This window comes from Eretmochelys imbricata, chromosome 20 (assembly GCF_965152235.1).
Source record: "Eretmochelys imbricata isolate rEreImb1 chromosome 20, rEreImb1.hap1, whole genome shotgun sequence".
Classification (NCBI taxonomy): Eukaryota; Metazoa; Chordata; order Testudines; family Cheloniidae; genus Eretmochelys; species Eretmochelys imbricata.
This window is the reverse complement of record NC_135591.1, coordinates 6,379,231-6,400,688: the sequence shown is the minus strand read 5'-3', so window position 1 is coordinate 6,400,688 and position 21,458 is coordinate 6,379,231.

Sequence of the window (21,458 nt, the reverse complement as noted above, 5' to 3'; positions counted from 1 at the left end):
TACTAAGGAGGAGTACAAAAGAATAGTGTGTCCGTGTAAGGGCAAAATCAGAAAGGGTAAGGCACCAAATCAGTTATACATAGCAAAGGACACATGTCATTGGAATTCTTTTTCCATATGGTTTACTGCAAAGAGTGTCATCACTCTGAATGCTTTAAAGGCAACATCATCTCCAAAATCAAGTGTGGGCTCTACATATGGCCATACATATGACACCACACTGTATTAAACACAACAAAAAATAATTTAGTTGATTTGTTTGGCAGGACATGGAAATGAAGAATAAATTTCAATTCATTGTAAAACAATATAAAAATCAATATTTGTAATACAGTCCAATAAGATTTCATCAAGCTTTTTAATCAACTGAATTAAAAAGCAAAAGAAACCAACCACCCACACTCAAGTGTCACTGTGCATTCCAACCAACCAACCACACTCAAGTGTCACTGTGCATTCTCCAAGGCAGTTTCTTCTCTTTCTTTGTTCGGTGCTTTTATTTTCTATCAATTCAACCAGGAGCAGATTTTCCAATCAAACCAATATTGGAAAGTGTGGCAAACTGAGAGAGGGACGGAACCAAAATTCAAAATGATTTAGAGCGCATGAGAAATTCTACACTGGAGCAAATTTAGCCACCTATTGGACTGCGTACATGGATGGGCCCAGATATTGAAATGTATTTAGGTTCCTCACATCTATTGATTTCAGTGCGAGTTAGGAGCCTAAATACCTTTGAGGCTCTTGTCCATGTCATCACAGCACCTACCTGGTCAGCAGCAGTTTATGTGCTATGTCACAGTCACAGTGATGTCATAATAGTGCTTGCATAATCTTAACTGGCTATCCTGGACAGGACAGCCTGAGAGGCCAGCTGCCTATCAGTACTGGAGCTCTTTGGAGAAAGGACTGGAGGAAGTGTTGAGGAAAGATTAAAACATGAATAAATTTGTGAGTGAGCAGGAGGTAACCGACAGAGGTAAGGGTCAGCATTGTATTCTCTATATCCATTCTGTATTCACACACACATTTAGAAAGCATGGGCATACAGATGAGCTGTAATGTTCTCCATTTGTATGAGCAGAACCTCAGCTGCTGTATACCAGTGTCCCTCTGTTGACTTCCTTGTAGCTGTGTTGATTTACACCAGTTGAGGAGTTGGCCTACAGCCTCTGGACCTGGAAACTTTCCTGAGAATCTGAGTTTCTAGGGAATGTTATGGGGGAGGTCTTCCTTCTTTTCTCCCAGTTGTTTTATGTTTGTTATGGGTCCTCATTTTGTGTCTTCTGCATCCATGGAGCCAACTCCATCAGCGATAGGGGAAATTAGAACAAAAAAGGCAGAAGGACTTCTCCTCTAGCTGTCTAAATGAAGCTCTGCTAATATCTTAAATGCAAGAGAACAAAGCATGGGGTCACATTTCTTAGCAACACTAGTGCTCCTCATCCCACACAGATGGGCAGAGTAGGTTACAGTTATGATTCCGTTTGCATCTGGGTGTTACAACTGAAGGATGCAATTTGCATAACGCATGGGCAATCACCTAACCTCAAGTAGTCTTTCCTGGGAAGGGGAAATCTTGTTAGTTCCTCCCTCATGCTTGGAATGCTGTTACAACGGAGACAGATAAATACGGCATTTCAGATTTCTTGTGAAATATTAAGTCTCCTGGAGAATTTCTGCCCAGAGCGAAGAGATACATGGGAGACCAAATCCTGATTTTTTTCATACACCAGCTATTTCATTGATCCTAGAGTTTAAGGCCAGAAGGGACCATTAGATCATCTAGTCTGACTTCCTGTATTTCACAGGCCACTAAATTTCACCTAGCAACCCTACAGTACTGAACCCCAAAATTTGTCTTGGACAAAAACATTTCAGTCTGTAGGAGACAAAAGTGTTGTGTGCCATCGGCAGAGGACAGGAGAGACTGAGGTTCCACCAATGCCTGAGGCCCTTGCAATGGTCGAGAATTGATTAGGTCAGATATACTCAGATTATCCTAGCAGGTGATCAGTGCCCCATCCTGCCACTCAAAGGTCCCTGCCAATCCGACCAGGGGGAAATTCCTTCCCACCCACAACTCTGGAGATCAGTTGGACCCTGAGCATGTCAGCAGGACAGCTAAGGAAACAGATTCTCTGAACCATTTTAGAGCACTGGTCCACCCTACCAGGTGTCCCATGTCCTGCTATGGTCAATCCCTGATGCTTCAGATGAAGGTTGGAGGGACCCACCCCACCCCACTCACAGCGTACACCTCGCCAATTGTGCATGGGGGTGGGGGTGGGCGGGGGAATTCCTTTATGACCTCTACAGGCAACTGTACATGGGGGAGGGATAGCTCAGTGGTTTGAGCATTGGCCTGCTAAACCCAGGGTTGTGAGTTCAATCCTTGAGGGGGCCATTTAGGGATCTGGGGCAAAAGTTGGGGATTGGTCCTGCTTTGAGCAGAAGGTCGGACTAGATGAGCTCCTGAGGTCCCTTCCAACCCTGATATTCTATGAACTGGATGAACTCCGTTCCATGAGTCTTCTCTACAAGTATTTAAACGACCATAAAAGAAGATGAAAGGCTTTCTTCAAAACAAGGGGCCTAAAGTTAAGCTTCTAAATTCATACTGAGGTCTCCAACAGTGGCCTGATTTTCAAGAGATACCGAGCCCCAAAAGTTCCCAGCATAGCTAATAGGTACATCTGGGTGCTCAGGATTTTTGAAAATGAGGCCCTGACTAAGCAAAACTCTTCAGCATGTGCTTAACTTTAGCTCTATTTCTTGCCTTAGAGTTAAATTATTATTCTGTATGCTATCAAAACTCATCAATTGACAGTAAAGATGGAAAGGAAGATTATTTTACGTGGGGACCAACTTGAAAGGAGCAAATTTGCTTCATTATGATTTCCCCCCAAGCACACTGGGGAGTTCAGCAAACAAACCTGGTCATGAGGAGGAAGGAAGAGGATTTCCAGGATTCCCAGGTCTACTTCTCACAGTGTTTGGGCTCCTGCAGAATCTTGACTGGATAGTGAATTAAAGAGGCCAGCACCAATTTCTGCTATCAGTGGTAACCAGCCGAATCCTTTTATTTAATTTCAGGTGTTTATAATGAGGTTGTTTCCCTCCTGGCACATATGGATGACCAAGATAAGGGCAAAATTGCCCTCAGGATAGCCTTTATAGCTGAGACCAAGTTGGCTATCGTTCTGACAGTTCTGCTCGAGAAACTGCAAAAGGATGAGGTAGGGCAGTTTCATGAAATTACATCCGCTTTCCAGGTGTCCACACCAAATTCTGCCTGACTTCATGGGGGTACAAGGGACTGCACGGGGGTAATTCAGTGTAGAACTTGGCCCGGCACACCATCAGGAGAATCCGTATTCGCCCTTCTGTCCTCAGGCGTAAACTCATGATGCAAAATGCTGTTCTTACAGATCAGGATGATACAATGCTCTATAAAGAGAGCATTGTCCTTTTACACACAGTGGAGTACATGGGCTGTAGACAGTAAAAGTACACCATCGGACTAGCAGTAATCTCTTCTAATAATACTTTGCCCTTCTTTAGCATCTTCATCCAAAAATCTCAAAGCACTTCCCTAATACGAATGAATTAAGACTCACAGCACCCTTGTGAGAATGGGAAGCATTATCCCCATTTACGGATGACTTGTGTCACAGGGAATTAAGTAACTTGCTCAACACCACTTAGCAAGTTAGTCAAAGAATGTCAATAAAACCCAAGTGAACTGACTCCCTGCTCTAAATCCTAGCCAACACTCCTTTGTTATGATGACATATTATTGAGATTATAGCACTGAAGGGACCCTTATCTGTATATATTTTCTACTGGGGGAATTCTGCAAGAAAAAAATAAAAATGATGCGTACAATATTTTAGAAGTTCTGCAAAATTCTGCATATTTTGTTTGTCAAAATAATACAATATAATTACACCCGTTAAAATGATTTTTGGTTATTTATTTCAAAATACCTGTCAGCAAGTATGTCTGTATGAATACAGACAACAAAAAGGATTCAGGAAATGTTTTTTGACAAACCAATTCCTTACTCTGCATGTTAATACAGAACTCTGAGTAATAATTCATTTAAACTCAATACAGAACCATATTTCTTGCACCCCTTAGGCGCAGTGCAAAGGCTTGGTAGAGTCAGGGGTAATGGAGGGAAGTAAATTGCTGGGAAGGAGCCTGGGTGTGAATTTGGAGCGTTGCTGGGTATGGGTGGGAAAAGTATGGAAGTGTTTTTTTGGGAGGGGCAGGGAGGAATTGTTAGGCAGCTCCCCCCATGCAGACCCTGTCTGACCCCTAACCTCTCCCATTCAGTAAGGCACATCTGCCCCTGTCTCCATGTGTTCCTGCACACCCATGGGTCCTTGCACCCCCATCCACATGTGTCCCTCCACCCCCACTCAGAAACCCACTCCCCCCATCCCCATGTGTGTTAGGGGGCTTATTCCTTCACCCACTCACTTCCCTGGTCCTTCTCGCATGAACAGAGAGCAACAATACCCAAAGTCCAAAGGTGCAAACAATTCCATGTTTATTGGGTGAACTTCCAGCAAGCATGATTTCAGTTTCCTTCCTTAGTGTCCCCCTTCCCAGCTCTGACACCACAGAGCCTTACAGCTGTGTCCCTGTTCCCATTCCTGCCCTTAGCCAAACATGATTCCAATTTCCCCAGCCCCATTCCCTGTTCCCATTTCCCCCTTTAGCAAAACATGATTCCAATTTCCCCACCCCCATTCCCTGTTCCCATTTCCCCCACCCACACACCCACCCCCTCACTTCCTGATTGACTGCAGACTATATAGTAAAACTTGACTTCCGCTTAGCTGTACCTTAACCAATCCTTTTCCTGAAATTTAACTAACCAATCCTAACATATTGTAACATGATTATGTAACCAATTATCTCCCACCACCTTAATTAGTTTACAGCCAGCAAAATTAATTATACAGCAGAGAGAAACAATCACAGAACCAGACAGAGCTTATACAGACAAGCAATGGGGAAATGGGGACTACAGTGATAGAACAAACCCAGAAATGAGGATTTCACATCCCAGCTAGTGATAAGTGAGTTCTTGCCAGACAGGATGCTATCAAACTAAGTTTCCTTTTACATCTTCTAGGCCCTTCCCTTTCTCTGGAGGCAATAGGCATTATCAGGACAGGACTGTGTTCCTAACAGCCCAATAGCACCTTATTTCAATGTGACTAGTTGGGAATGTGAAGAGGTGACTGGTCGCTTCCCAGCTTATGGCTGCCTCTGCTGCTTAGCCAAAGGCCTTAGCCTTAGAACAGGGCCTCAGACTGTCACAGTAAGAGAAGGACCTTACACTGGCAGACAGTGATTTTCATTCTTTCTTTTATACCTCGAGAACTAGCCAAGTGATAAGAATACACCTAAATTCTTAGCTGATAGGCCTTTACAGACAGGCCTGAACATCTATATCCTAACAATGTGTCCCTGTACCCCCTCCCCCTGTCCCCATGTGTCTCTGTGCCCCCAGCCAACCAGCCCCTGTCCTTATGTAGCTCTGCACCTCCTCCCCCATCACTATGGCGCCCTGAACCTCCCTCCTCCTCTAACTCTGTGCCTCCACTCCCATTCAGCCCCTGCCCCAGTCTGTCCTCCCCCACTAGCCCTTATGAGCCCCTGACTGACCCCACCCCAGCATCCCACACTGTCTGTCTCCCCATAGCCCCTGTCTCCTGACCTGGCCTGCTGTGAAGAAGACAGGCTCTCTCTCTTCCTTCGCTGATAGGGAGTTGCTGCTTTGTTCTATTGCCACAGCACCCTTTGGTGGGCAAGAGATGGAACGGCAGCAGCATTTCAGCAGAAGCTTTTTACTGTGCAAAAAAATAAAAATATGCGGGACTCATTAATTATGCACGTGTGCAGTAGTGCAGAATTGCCCCAGGAGGAATATTCAGACCCCTTTTTTCCATTGATTAATACTTGCATCCAACAAAGTCCATTTCCCTATTAAGGGCCAACACAGAAGGCATTTTAGTTTCCATTAAAGTACTAGGAGGCCAACTGAACAGCTTGTCTTGGCCTCCGACTCCTTTAATTATTTGAATTACTTGATTAATTATAAAAAGAAAAGGAGTACTTGTGGCACCTTAGAGACTAACCAATTTATTTGAGCATAAGCTTTCATGAGCTACAGCTCACTTCATCGGATGCATTCAGTGGAAAATAGAGTGAGGAGATTTATATACACACAGAACATGAAAAAATGGGTGTTATCATACTCACTGTAAGGAGAGTGATTAATTATGTTAATTCATGTGATTAATTACTTGAATTACTTGAATTATGTAGTGCTTATGTATTGATAAGTTGTCAGTGACAATTTTCAATTAAAAAAAATCCTCCTTACATTTAAAAAAGAATGGAAGGGGCTTCTCCCCAGTGGAGCTGTCTATTATGATTGCAGTTTGCAGAAGCATGCCTTTTAAAGCAGAACCACTGGAACGTATAGCCAATCAAGAGATCTGATGCAGACCCTGTCTGACCCCTAAGCTCTCCCATTCAGAGATCTGATTGGCTTTGAACCTTCCAAAGTGGGTTATGACCTTGGCATGCAGGTGAGTCTAGACTCACAGGAGACCGAGACGGAAAAGACCTGTTGGATCATCCAGTCCATTTCCCTGCTAATGCAGGAGCATTCCCAGCAGCCATTTTCCACTGTTTTGGCCAAACTAATTTGAAAAGCCCCTAAGGACTGAACTTCCGCCTCTTTCCTAGGAAGACTATGCCATAACCTAATAGCCCTGTCTTACAGTTGGGGCATTTTTCCTGTTATCAAAGTCTAAATTGAATGTCCTTTTTTAGCTTAATCCCATTACTCCTACTTTTACCAAAATGTATTATCCTAAAACATTCCTCTCCCTCCTTGGTGTTCACGCCCTCCAGGTAGTTGTATGGTATTATCCTCTCTCCCTCAGAGTCATCCCTTGGCCGCATCAGACACAGACAGCTCTTTCCGTCTGTCTGCAGAAGTAGGGGTCTGCTCGGGCCCAATTTTTAAGCCCAACCTGAACTGGCCCCCGGCCCACTCACCTCACCCTGAGAGGGCTGAATCGTTTTCCATCCTGGTCCCAACCTTTCCCCCCAAACCGGATCCTGCCACTGCATCCTGCTCATGGGGCTGGTGCAGCGGCCACTGTGTGCAGCAATGGCTCCATCCTCTGACACGGCCCCTGCTGCGCTGGGTCTGTGCTGCAGAGAGAGGGAGACGCTGTGACTCCTCGGCATCCTTGCTCCACAGCGCGTGCAGCGCAGGAAGGAGGTGGTGGCTGGCAGGAACACGCAGTCCCGGTTGTGCCGATCCCAGGGGCTAAAGGAGGAGAGCCGACCTGACCCCACCCCAAGAGGGTCCAGTTGTTTTCTCACCCAACCTGACCCGGACGCCTGTGGTCAGGTCCCCTAGGATTTGGGTCAGGTTGCAGGGCTCTATCCAGAAGTCACTTCTGCCAGCCCCCTGCATTCTTTTTGCTCTCCCAGGAATGACTTCCCATTTGTTGATCTCTCTGGGAATGTGGTGCTAGAAAAGGCACTCCTCCAGATGCAGTCACAGCTCAGCTGAACAGAGAGGAACTGTTGTCTTCCTGCTTTGTGCCATGATCCCTGTGTGTAAAAGACCCAACCCACATGGCTCTTTGTGGTAGCCATCACACCTTGCATATACCTCTTGACTTTCTTTTCCACTGTCACCCCCAGGGCACTTGTTGCTTCCCACTTTTCTCCCTCCCATTCTGTCAGTTACTTCTACCTCCTTTCCAGGGGTGCTAGTTTGCAGTTTTCTGAAATGAATCTTGGTCTCTCCTCAGGCTTTTAATTTCTCAGTGTCCCGCTTTAGTTTTTCTCGGTCCCAACTGATCCTACAACTCCTCCATAGTTAGTCTCATCTGTGAAGTTCTACACTGATGGGCCACATAAAAGACACCTTCGCGCGTGCTACTGTCCGTGTAGATCTAAGGGCTGAGATCATTGCCCCAGGGAGTGGTTGAGGACTCACTGCAGGAGTTGGGTATTTTATATTCCACATTTACAAATTCTGCCTGGAGTGGCTAGAGCAAGGGCAAGGTGCTCATTTTTATTGTTTGTTCTGAAGAAATGAAACTAGAGAAGGGGGCAGTGAAGGGCTCTTCCTCTGGCTCTTTTCTCTCCAGGAAGATTAAACAATGTCAGTTGCTTGGCTGCTTCTGAAGTGCTGCTGAATGCGGTGCTTGTGGAGGGCAGGGCATGTTTTATGCCAATTAAGCCACTAATTAGGGCAGGGGCTTATGAGCCAAATTACTGTCTGATCGTCAAGAAAAACTTTTCCCAATTCTTCTCTTTTATGTTTTGTCCCCAGCAAAACAGAGTAGACATTTACTGTGTCCTGGAGAAAGTCTTACAGCAGGACACCCAGGGCCTAGAGAGAAGGCTTCTGAAGAAAATAATTACACTAGCCTCAAACCACATGACAGAGACTCAGGTAAGTTAGTTCTCCCGAGATACCAATCAAAGGATCCAAAGCTTTAACTCATTCAAACTCTCTTTTGGGGGGATAAACTATATACTGAAATGAAAATGTATTCTTCTGTTAGAGGTCCACACCTTCCTCCAGACCAAAGCCCAGGTCCTAGACAGCACTTGTGCACATGCATAAGATGGGACAACTCACATGCTGAAAGTTACACATGTGCTGAAGGGCTTTGCAGGATCAGGACCTGAGACACATGATCTCAGACCCAGAGACAGGCCTATGGTGTCTTAAGGAGCAAGTCTTTCCCGAAGTCTACTCGAGATTTCATTATTGATTCTGATTTTATGTGGAAGACACTCTGATACTGTAGCGATAAGTGGCAGTATAAAGCCCCAAGACAGACAGAATCTGAGCTATCTCCAAAAGAAGCAGCATTGGATTTAGAATATAGTTTGCCAGCAGGAAACCCCATGGAAAAATCCCTCTCTTGTTCCAAAGGAAGTCAGCCTCCTTTTGGGGGACAGTTTCTTCCAGGAAAGCTCTCGGAATATCTTGAAGCTGCCCAGCCTGTGTCTCACTTACTGCCTCAGGGAAGGGCAGGGAAAATATCATGGGACTATGGTGACCAGTCACCCACCATAAGTAGCTAACAGTGAATAGGCTAACGAAGCAGCTTGCAAGCAACTCAAAGGCTGAAAACTGTTTAGCCAAGTGACTCAAGGAATATTTATGACGAATGACTCTACCCTCAGAAAGTTGGGTTGGTTCATTCACAACTTGTGCACAGAAATAAGGACTTGACTCATGTAAACAACTCTGGCTAGTGCAACCGGCTTCAGTCACCTCAGTCTCTCTCTTTTGGTTTTTGGTTTTAGGAAGCAAGAAATGAACTAAAAGTGGCAGCTAGCAACACCTTAGTGACTCTGGCACGCTGCTATTTCAGTGATGTCATGTTAGAGCTGATGCATCGTCTGGAGCTGCGTGAAGAGTTTATTTTCATTACGTTGGGCAACCTGTCATCCGCCTATGGTATGGTCACTTCCCTCTTTTCTTTCAAAGTGATTGTTTTTCATTTAAGGACAGGGGATTATCTCTCTACCTAAAAATGTTACCGCTAAACAGAGCTCTGTTTGAGTGTGTGTGTGTGTGTGTGTGTAGAAACACAAGATTAACTGTTGTTGCTAGTTCTGGCCTCCAGATCATGAGCGATCCAGCCGGAGGTGCAAGCTCTAACCTATGCCCCTGAGTGAAGTACCTTAAGGATGGGAATGAGTGGAAGATCAGGTCTAGTGGAGCTCTTCTCCACCCCACTTGCCATCCCGCCCCAGTGCTCTCTCCCCTTACTCTGGGAGTGAGTTGGGCATTGGGCACAGCTGTACACTTGTGGAGGATTCCCCTCTTCAGGGTGAATCCCCCACTGGCTTTCAATGGCTGCTTTAAAGCCATTCTGCTCTGCTTACGCAGCGCCAATGGCCTCGGAACCCATAGCATCCTGCCCCACAGTGTTTCTACGTGTGTTGTAAGAAGGCAGAGAGCAGCTGATTGTCTGTCTTCCTTCTCTTCTGGCCTTTCTCTGCAGCACTTAAGTGTATCCCTTTTGTGGGAATGATCCTGAAGGTCATGATCTCCATGTTGGCGTTAGTCAAGGACAGCAGGATGAGACAAGCATTTTGCGGTGGTAAGTGCCAGCACTTCCTGTAGGTGCCCCAAATGGATATTTAGGGGGTCTTGGTACAGATTTAAGTGACTGACCAAGTTTGCAAACAGGCCCTGAACTGTGCTCCCTTCCCTGGATTGCACCAGGTGCTGCGTTCCTTGGCTCCCGTGGCACTCAGTGAAGTTGAGAGTGCTCCTTCCTTTGCAGGAGGTGCTGAGCATTTGTAAGTTCAGGCCCTTTATGACTCACGCATATCGTTTAAAATAAACAGACACAAAGGCTGAAGCTGCCCCTCTGCCAGGAGGCTCCTGGGGGAGGAGGTGAAGGGAGCAGATTTCATTACTGTACATTTAAAAATCCTCTGTTTCCCACTCCTCCACCCATTCTCTCTCCTCAGTTTCTTCATCATCGTCATCATCTCCTTTCACCCTCTTTCTCTGTCTTCTCCACTTCTCTCTTCCTTTGCTTTTCAGGTGATGCTCAGTAAGGGGTTAATCCTGTGCCCTTGAGGGAAATGGGAATTTTGCCATCCACTTCACAGAGAACAGGATTGGACCCTAATTCGTCTTAGCAAGGACACTAGATACACCTACTTTTAGGGCGAAGTGCTCCCCACTACCTTCAAATCCCACTAAAGCCAATGGCAGTGAGGGGCACTGAACGTCTTTCAGACAAACTGTAACTCAGGATGAAATCATATAGTGTTCGGGTTGAATAAACAATAACTGCAGGGGACGAGAGTCTTCAAATGATGGTAATTGAAAAAAGATGGAGAGATATACAAAGAAAAAAGCCTTTTAAGAAACAAGAAATGGAATGGGGGAAGAGAAATAGCTCCAAATTGATATGGGATTTCAGCATCTAGTCCTGATAGTAGCTGCCATGGAATTGGAGTAAACGATAGGCCTGGGTGTCTTCTCTGAGAAAGCAACTTCTCCTCATTATTACTATGTCCTTTTCACATGGCCTGTCTTCTCTCCTTCCGTGCAGTTCTGGAAAAATGGTCAAGGGCAGTGAATGTATATTTTATGAACTGGGAAAAGTGCCCATTCCCCAGAATGGGTGAATCACAATTCTGCAAGAACATTCTTCCCTTATATTGTCATGTGACCAGCAACTGGCTGAGCTGTGAGGAGCTGGAGGTGAGAATTGCTGGCTTTCTAAACCTTTAGCGGAAATTGTGATGTTACATTCTGTGTGTCTGGCACTCTTTGTGATGATGGCATTTAATGGTAGGTCCTTTTGGATGGAACAGATTGTCATGTAAAACACCGAAAACCCATACGTTTATAATGTCAGCACATCATGGAAATTCGGTCTGTACCCAGTGTACATGGAGTCTAGTTTTGTGCACCTAATGTGCAGATGAACCCGGGATAGTGGGCTAAATTAATTCCTGGTCTAAGTCCATTCAGCCCCAGTGGAGTTACAGCAGGGATGAGTTGGCCTAGAATGCATACTAATCTGGGGAAATATTTTACCTGGTCTAGTTGTGAGGTGCATTAGAATATAATCCTGACACCAACCCTACGAGTCCTGGTTCTTTACCAGGAAATATTGGGATAGGACCGTTCCGACAGTGGAACAAGGGAAACTGCACTCATTAGAAGTAGGAAAGGTGTGCCTATTGGAAGATATTGAATGAATTCGTAGGAACACAAATTCTGTGTCTCATCTATGCAGCTCAAGCAGGCCGTCATCAAAGCCCTTGGTCCCATGATGGGCATCCTGCTACACAAAAAGGAGCCACAAAATCCAATATTTAAAGAGATCTCATGGCTCCTTGAGCAATATAAGGAGGAAATTGATGTTTTTCACGTCACCAAGGTGAGGTACCACTCCTTAAGGTAACTGTCTCTGTGTGTGCCCGTATGACCTGCAGGAGGAATTTGCTGCCAGTGGGGTTTCCTGGTCTAGATAGTGACTTGTTAGATAATAAAGATGCACACAAGTTCTGGGTTTATACACATGGTGACCCAGGCAACAAGATTTGGAGGTAACTGCCTCTGATGAAAAGCATCCTCTGTTTCCTGGGGAGGAGGAGAAGGAGATAAAAAACAAAACACCTGCACAACAAGATACTCCCTCCTTGTGATTTCCCAAAACATCCTGTCAACTCTGTGTCTCTCTTTTAGATCATAAGCTCCTCAGAGCAGGGGCTACCATATGTTGTCTCTGGTCGGTACCAAGCCAACTGTCAACGGTTGAAAATTAATAATAAGGAGGTTTGAGGGTCATTGCTTTGCATTGCATAACTTGATAGGTATAAAATCATTGCCTGTCTGTTTCATCTACCGTTCTATGCAGTGCTGTTGTAGCCATGTTGGTCCAAGATATTGGAGCGACAAGGTGGGTGTGATAATCTAATTGAAGATATTGTCTCACTCACCTTGTCTCTCTATTTCATCCCCCTCAGTACCACATGAGCGAGAAGTAAGGGGCCATATTCTGTCTTCAGTGGGGCTACACAGTTGTAAATGAAGTCATGAGACAGCTCTAACTTCTTGGTAGTGATATTTACTCACCGTCTATGTTGGTTGAAGCTTTCTAGTACAGAGTATGTGGTCACTTTGGGGGTTGAAATACCCATGATTTGGAGGGAACCAATGCATCATGGACTTGTTTGATAGCATCAGGGCACTACACAACTGTGTAAACATAGTAAAATATGTAGATGGCATCCAAGACATTCTGGAAGCTTCAAGCAGCAAAGGAGAAAAGTGTGTTAGATGCAGGAAGGAATTCGATTTTCACCTTTTTTTTAATCAATATCCTGACAGAGGACATAAAATCATCACTGATAAAGTTGGCAGATGAGATAAAAATGGGGGAGTGGTAAATAATAGAGAGGACAGCTCATGGATTCAGAATGATCTAGATCACTTAGCAAACTGGGCACAAAGAAACAAGATGCCTTTAAATACGGCTGAATGTAAATGTATGCGTCTAGGCACAAGGGATTTAGGCCACACATACATGATGGGGGATGCTGTCCTGGGAAGCAGTGACTCTGAAAAAGATTTTGGGGGTCATGGGGCATAATCAGCTGAACATGAACTCATGCTGTGGCCAAAAAAGCTAAAGCTGGGGTGCATCAAAAGGGGAATCTCAAGGAGGAGCACAGTGGTTATTTTACCTCTAAATCTGGCACTTGTCTGACGACTGTTGGAATCCTGTGTCCAGTTCTAGTGCTCACAATTCAAAAAGGGTGTTGATAAATTGACAGAAGAGCCACAGTGACGAAAAGATTAGAAAATATGCCTTACAGAGGGAGAATCAAGGAAGTCAATCTCTTTAGTTTAATACACAGAAAGTAAAAGGGTGTGTGATGGGGTTTACCTACCCCGCATTGGTTCAGCAGGGGTTAATCCTGCTTTGTGGGCCGAGGAGGCCATGCCCCCTCATCTCTGCTCGGCATGCTTCAGCTGGACCCAGGATACAAAAGAGAGCCGCTCAGCTCAGGCTGGGATGGCTGCCGATGGGAGCAGAGGCGCATTGCAGGCTCCTGCAGAGAGACTGCCAGTGCTCCAGGATTCAGAGGCCAGCCGGACTGTGGCTGCAGCTGACCCCCAGCCACCCAATGCCAGAGATGGAGGAGAGACCCCAGAATCCCTGAGAGTCCCAGCTGCGGAAGAACGGGTGGGAAGCAGCCTAGGTGGACGAAGCATTGATCCAGTTGAGGTAGCGGGCTTGACTCAGCATGCTTTGGAAGGATCCCCGCTGAGTTGGTGGCAGATACCCCTGCGCCCTGGGCTGGGACCCTGTGCAATAGGTAGGACCCAGTGGAGAAGGGCTCACCACTAGGTAACACTTCCCTGCCACAAAAGGTGGTTCTATCGACTCTGGCCACTAGGCCGCATTGCCCTGCAGTCAAGGGTGGGTCTATTGACTTTGGCCACTAGGCCGCACTGCCATCCCTAGAAGGGCAGCCCAAGTGACTCAGGCTGTTGGGCTGCGGACCCTCACCCAAGGGCTGCTGCACTGATCCCGACCATTAGGCGATGCTGCCCTAGGAGCCCGGACTGCTGAGGTGGCTAGGGAGACTAGGCCAGTTGGGCCACTCCAGATCTACTTCAATTCCTCCTCAACCTGATACCACCCTGATGGGGTGGACCTATCCTGTGACAGGGTGACTTAATTACAGTCTCTAATATCTTACATGAGGGACTCCTATTATCTAATGGGCTCTTCTGTCTAGCAGAGAAAGGTGTCACTTGATCCGATGGCTAGAAACTGAAACTAGACATTTTCAGACTGGAGATACGGTGTACATTTTTAATGGTGAGATAATTAACCATTAGAGCCATTTATCAAGGGCCGAGGCGGATTCTGACGATTTTTCAATCAGGATTGGTATGTTTTTCTAAAAGCTCTGCTCTGGAAATTATTCTGGGCAAGGTCTGTGGCCTGTGTCATACCGACCGGAGGTCAGACTAGATGATGGCAAGAATCCGGTCCGGCCTTGGAATTTAGGAATCCCCTGAATCTGCTTCAGTCACTACATATGGCTCCTTTGTGTGCCCACCATCTGACTTTCGCCCTCTGTTGCAGAGTCTGAGCCAGCTCTTGGAGGTCTCTGGTGAATATAAGATCCCTCTACCTAAAGCAAAGTTTCAAGCCATCTGCAGTGCTCTGCACAACCAGGTGAGGGGTGGTTTTGCTTGGATCCCTTGAGCTTAGGCACAGCAGACCTGAAGCATATTAACACTGAAAAATCGATGGAATGATCGTGGAGAGCCTGGGGACCTCCTCATGCCTTACTGATTTCTGCAGGCTCAAGAGTAAGCAGGGAGCGCTCTCATTTTCTTAGCTACTATCCAGCTCAGTTTGTAAAGCAATTTCACCATAAGCCGATTACCAGGGGGAGTCAGAGTTGTAAAGTAAAAACTGTGGTTGTGTCTTGATTAGGTCAGCTCTGCTGCTCAAAACACTTTAGCTTCTCTTCTCTAATGTATTGGTCATTGTCTTTGAGTCTTGCTGTGCATGCAGGACCATCTCCCTGGGGTTCAGACCTCTAGTTGGACAAGCAGGAAGTGGAAGCTTAGAAATTAATTGAACATTTTTCTTTTCCATTGCTTCTGATTAGTTTTTCTTTGACCATTTCCCTTCTTCCCACAGATCTGTTCTCCAGCTAAGCAGCTCAGCATAGAAAACCACAAAGAGCTGTTCCATTGTGTCCTTCTGCTAGGTAAGGGGAAGAGACTCTGAGTGACACAGTGGTTTCTTTGCAACTTCCTTACCTTTGTGAGGTACGGTAAGAAGAAGCGTTCTGCAGACAGTGAGGATGTGATTTCTTCCCTTGCAGCCCGTTCTTCTCCTGATGACCTGCTAGCATTTCTACACAAGCAGCAGGAGATTGAGCATGAGGCCGTTCGTGTGGTGTCTTTAGAGCTCCTGAGGGCTATTGTTGGGGCTGACTGTAAGTAACACAGGAGCAAATGTGCCAGCTGCCCTCTTGGCCGACATGCTGAGGGTTGAGTTGAGGACATCCAGAGCTAACAGCTTGAGCTACTAGAGATTGAGCTAAAGAACCAAGGCTGTGTAGGCACGGCAGGGCTGCAACAGACTCATCACCTCTGCAACTGGAGCACAGAGGCTCTAGAACACACAGTCACCAGTGGTTTGGAGATCCACTAAGGGACCAAATGCTGCCCTAAGTTACCCCCATATGGCCCCATATGGAAATCAACAGGTTCAACTAAGTGCTGAATGTAGCCCAAGATATTTGTCAAGGTCTTTTTCAACTTCAAATACAGAAGTTAACTTGGGGCTAATGCATGTTAACAATAATCAGACAAAAATAGAATAATACTCCTGACTCGAGAATCCTAAGTATTATACACTCTAGACTAGATTCTGAGTCCTGTTATGCCGGTGTAAACACAGATTAACTTCAGTCACCTCAGTCTATCAAACTCCTTTATAATATTTCCATCATGGTAGTAGGATGGCACTATTTAGAGAAATGGAATTACTTTAGATTTACACTGGTCAACTGAGACCAGAATCTGGTCCTTTGTTTTCCCCACTGATTCTGTAGAGGAGAGAAGCTTGGTACTATTCTTAACTAGGGCCCTTTGAAATCCAGGATTAATTCCAGTGTGAAAAGTGAGTGTGTGTGGAACAAAGAAGTACTGTACACCTCTCCTTATCTTTCAGTGCCTGAGACAAGAGTTAAAAAGCTTCTGATTGTGAAGGCAGTGAAATCCACTCTCAGTGATCAGAATGCTACGGTAAGATTGTGTGTGGAACAGTGAACTATTTCAATTTTTTCAGTGTTATGGGATGAATGGATATCTGGGTGGAGCTTTCATTCAGATCCAGATGGGAGACTGCAGAATAGAGAAGGCATGTCATTCTCCTGCCGCTGTTAAATGTATCCATGTTTCTAATCCAAGGAGACAAAATCAAAAGCATAATGGCCCAACTTGACTATCATACACATTGTAAGGAGAGTGATCACTTTAGATAAGCTATTACCAGCAGGAGAGTGGGATGGGAGGAGGTATTGTTTCATGGTCTCTGTGTACATAATGTCTTCTGCAGTTTCCACAGTATGCATCTGATGAAGTGAGCTGTAGCTCACGAAAGCTTATGCTCAAATAAATTGGTTAGTCTCTAAGGTGCCACAAGTACTCCTTTTCTTTTTGTCTTGATACAGTGGAAATGCCTCTTGTTAAGCTATTATGGGTCATACACAGGTTGCCTGGTCTGCCAGTGTCACAAATGCATTCTTGGTTCTTATGCTCCCAGGGTGGTAAAGGAAAATTTCTATTTAACCAGCTAAGAAGATAAAATATAAGAATGGCTAACCTGCCTCCCGCAAAAGAATGGTTCATTTGGTCCAGTATCCTGTCTTCTGACTGCATTGTGTGAAGAAATGCTTCCTTTGGTTTGTTTTAAACCTGCTGCCTATTAATTTCATTGGGGGACCCCTTGGTCTTGTGTTAGGTGAAGGGCTAAATAACACTTCCTTATTGACTTTCTCTACACCAGTCATGATTTTATAGACCTCTAGCATATTCCCTCTTCGTCGTCTCTTTTCCAAGCTGAAACGTCGCTCTTTTTTTAATCTCCCTTGGGTGAGAAGTTATTCTGTAGGCCTAATTTGTGTTGCTCTTCTCCGTATTTCTTCCCATTCTAACACATCTTTTTTGAGATGAGATGACCAAAACTGCACGCAGTATTCAAGGTGTGGGGGTCCTGTAGATTCATATTGTGGCATAATGATAGTTGCTGTCTTCTTATCGATCCTTTTCCTAAGGGTTCCTAACATGTTGTTAACTTTTTTGACTGCATGTTGAGCGGATGCTTTCAGAGAACTGTACACAATGACTCTGAGGTCTCTTTCTTGAGTGATAACAGCTAATTTAGACCCCATCCATTTGTATGTACAATTGGGATTATGTTTTCCAAAGTGCATTACCCAGTACAGTACAGGAATCAGGGGCACAATGGTACCAGATGTGCCTGTTACTTTGGGGTAGGCTCATTGATTAGGGTTACTCTTCTTGGGGGTGGGGGGGAGGGTCTGTAATTCTATTAATGTGCTGCTTATGTCACTTGTGTGGAGCTCTGCTCCTTCCTTCTGCAAGTGCCCTCCCAGTGGAGCTACCCTGCAGGACCTCGGTTCCCCAGGGCTGGGTCCCTCCAGCCTAGAACTAGATGAACACGCACGCACGCACGCACACACTAGCAGAGCGAGTCTGAGCGGACCAGGTCCGTCAGCCCTCTCCAGCTGATCCTCTCATATGGCCCTGGACTCAATGGGCTGGGTTAAGCAGCACTTTCAGCTGCTCCCCTCTGACGTGCCCCAAGTTTAACACATCCCTATCCCACTCTCACGTTACAATTGTACTGGTAGTAACCCACTTCATGAGCAAACCCCACAGTATTCTTGGGCACTACCGGGATCTTTAGCTTAGGTAAAAGAAGGGTTGCTGCAGAGTAAATGGGGGAAGCGGAAAATACAGAGTAAAATTTGGAGGGAGGGAGAGAGAGAGAGAGAGAGTGAGAAGCAACCAGCTGAGCCATAAAAGTTATTTGTTGAATAATAGTGATAACTACACAAGGAGGGCTAAACAAACATAATGGTTACATTTGAAAGGTTAATACCTGAGGAAGAAAAGAAAATGGAGGGGCGAGGGAGGGGGGGGAATCTCACCCACTCCATGAGGCTTGAACTGGTTGGGGTTCCCAGGTGGTGGTGGTAGCTCAGGGTCCTGAGTGCTGGAGACAGGCAGAGCCCCCCGCACGATCAGTCAGGAGATGGAATCCCAGTGGAACTGAAGCAGAGTTTGGCTCTATACATCAGAACCCTTACTTGGGCATAGGTAGGGGGTTTTGTAGAGAAAATACAATGGTTCAAGGGAGAACACTAGATTTGTTTATGGGTAAACTGTTGGGTTTTCAAGGGTTTTCTTTAGGCTAGACAATAGGAGCTGATCACTCTTGGCTGTGGGTGGTGGTTTTTTCCAGGGAGCTCACAAGGCAACTAGGCTGCTTCAGTATTTTAGGATAATAAAGATTTATTACTAGAATTGGTCTGATAATTGCTGAGCTAGGTGTGTGCAGGCGTAGGTTCCTTAGCATCTGGAGCAGGGATTCCCATGATGCAGTGCATCCCTGCTTTTCTGGTCCCAGAGTTCAGTGCGGTTCTCTGTTCCTCATTCTTCATGCTAATTCCTATCCCATCTTTCATGCAGATGAGGCTAGGGGAGTTGTCTCTGTTCTTCATTCTGTATGCAAATGAAGATGTCTTAATCTTGTCACCCTTCTCAGGAGGAGTCTAGGTGTGACTCCCAACACCCTTCATTGTTCTCTGCAAGCCTTTTCTCTGATGGGTTTTGGTTCAAACAGAGACTGGTGGGGGCGGGGGGTGTCTTTCATGAGTCAGACAGGCTAGATACTGCGCCCTGGTTCCCCAAAAACACAGAGCTGACTGGTCTCAACAATAAGGATGGCAAGTGAAGTCTAGTCCAACTGGAGACCATTCATTCTTCCTTCTTCCTTCTTTTTTCATTAGACTCAGGCAACTTTTGATCGGTTTGGATCTCTGATTGGACGAATAGCACCATACAGCTGTGATTCGCTGGCCACGTCCCGTCAGTGGGTGGTTGACTGTATCAGCTGCCTTCTCTGTATACAAGGTGAGGAGACCATTAGCAGGTATAAGGAATTCTTCACCTTCTTTCACTGTTGTAATGTCCATTTGTCTGCCTATCTAGTTCTTTCTGTCCTGTCTGTTGTCGCTTAGATAACAGAATGGTGGGCATCTTGTAAATACCTCATTAGAAGAGAAGATTCTGATGTGTAAAGAGCCTAGCACACTTTTGGGAACTGTACAACTAATAAATGGTCTGCATACAGGTAGATAAGCACTAAATTCCTTAGGGCTTGTCTACACAGAGACAGTAAGGAAAGTTAATCCAAATGAACTAAAGGTGTACATTTAAAGTGCATGAGGTAAATGGCATTAAACACATGTGTGGATGCTCGGATTCTGAATTAAAATGGGCCTTATTAATTGTAGTGAATTCCATGGATGAAACTAACCTGAATGAAGGCCACTTTAATTCTAAATAAGTGTGTCCCCATAGGTGTTTAATGAAGTTTAACTCATGCATTTTGAAAATGAATGGGGATTAGCTTTCTTGAATATCTCCATGGAGACAAGCCCTTGGTACTAAACATTTTCATTCTCTTTACCCTGCCACTGGCTGTATTGGAGGGGTTTCCTGGAATAATTCTGTAAACAAAAAGTTCTTCCAGCAGCCCTCTGTCATGAGCATTCAGAGCTATTGGAGTAAGTAGAGGCCATTTTCCCCTTTGTGAAAGAGTAGGATATTCTTTTCACCTAAGGGTTAGATGATAAGGGATAGAGCTTGGTTATCGTTTAAGGCCATTTCCAATGAGGGTGACCAGACAGCAAATGTGAAACCTCGGGACAGGGGGTGGGGGGGAATAGGAGTCTATATAAGAAAAAGACCCCAAAATGGGGACTGTCCCTATAAAATCGGGACCCCTGGTCACCCTAGTTCCAATTATTATTAATCAGTCCTAAAAACAGTGTTGGTGATTCAGAAACAGAATAAGGGACTCCAGCCTTTGAATGTACGACATAGTAATCCCAGCATTGTTTAGAAGTGACTGATGAGCCTGGGTTTCTTGCCGAAGTTTTTTGTCTATCCCCGTCTCTTTTACAAGGAGAGTTTGGTGGAGGGATTCACCTCTAAACTGGAACCTCTGATCTACCTGCATGAGTTGTACTTGAATAGGAGCTTAGATGTAAATAGTGAGAGCAGAGAGACTACTGAAACCGGACACACACAGAAAGCTGCTCCAAGCTGAACACAGTGCTTGTTCAATCCTGGGTCATTCACAGTAACATACCACTACTGTTAACGTTCAGACATTTTAGGGTGTAATCCCGACTCCATTACAGTCAACAGGAGTTTTGCCATTGACTTCAATGGGGCCAAGGTTTTACACTATGCTGATGACAACATAGCACATAGAATCATCGAATCATCAGCATAGGGCATAGCGAGCAGATCGAGGGACATGATCGTCCCCCTCTATTGGACATTGGTGAGGCCTCATCTGGAGTACTGTGTCCAGTTTTGGGCCCCACACTACAAGAAGGATGTGGATAAATTGGAGAGAGTCCAGCGAAGGGCAACAAAAATGATTAGGGGTCTGGAACACATGACTTATGAGGAGAGGCTGAAGGAACTGGGATTGTTTAGTCTGCAGAAGAGAAGAATGAGGGGGGATTTGATAGCTGCTTTCAACTACCTGAGAGGTGGTTCCAGAGAGGATGGTTCTAGACTATTCTCAGTGGTAGAAGAGGACAGGACAAGGAGTAATGGTCTCAAGTTGCAGTGGGGGAGGTTTAGGTTGGATATTAGGAAAAACTTTTTCACTAGGAGGGTGGTGAAACACTGGAATGCGTTACCTAGGGAGGTGGTAGAATCTCCTTCCTTAGAGGTTTTTAAGGTCAGGCTTGACAAAGCCCTGGCTGGGATGATTTAATTGGGGATTGGTCCTGCTTTGAGCAGGGGGTTGGACTAGATGACCTCCTGAGGTCCCTTCCAACCCTGAGATTCTATGATTCTATGATTCTATGATAGCACATGGATCCTCCCGTATGAAGATCCATGCAGTAGGGGTTCAGTTTCCTTAATCGTTACAGTACTTTTTCTCCTTTCTCCACTCCAGGCCAGTCCATAAACCTGGGCTCAGCAGAGGAGGAGCTGAGATGTCTCCGTGAAGCACTAACAGCTCCAGACCCCGAGGCTC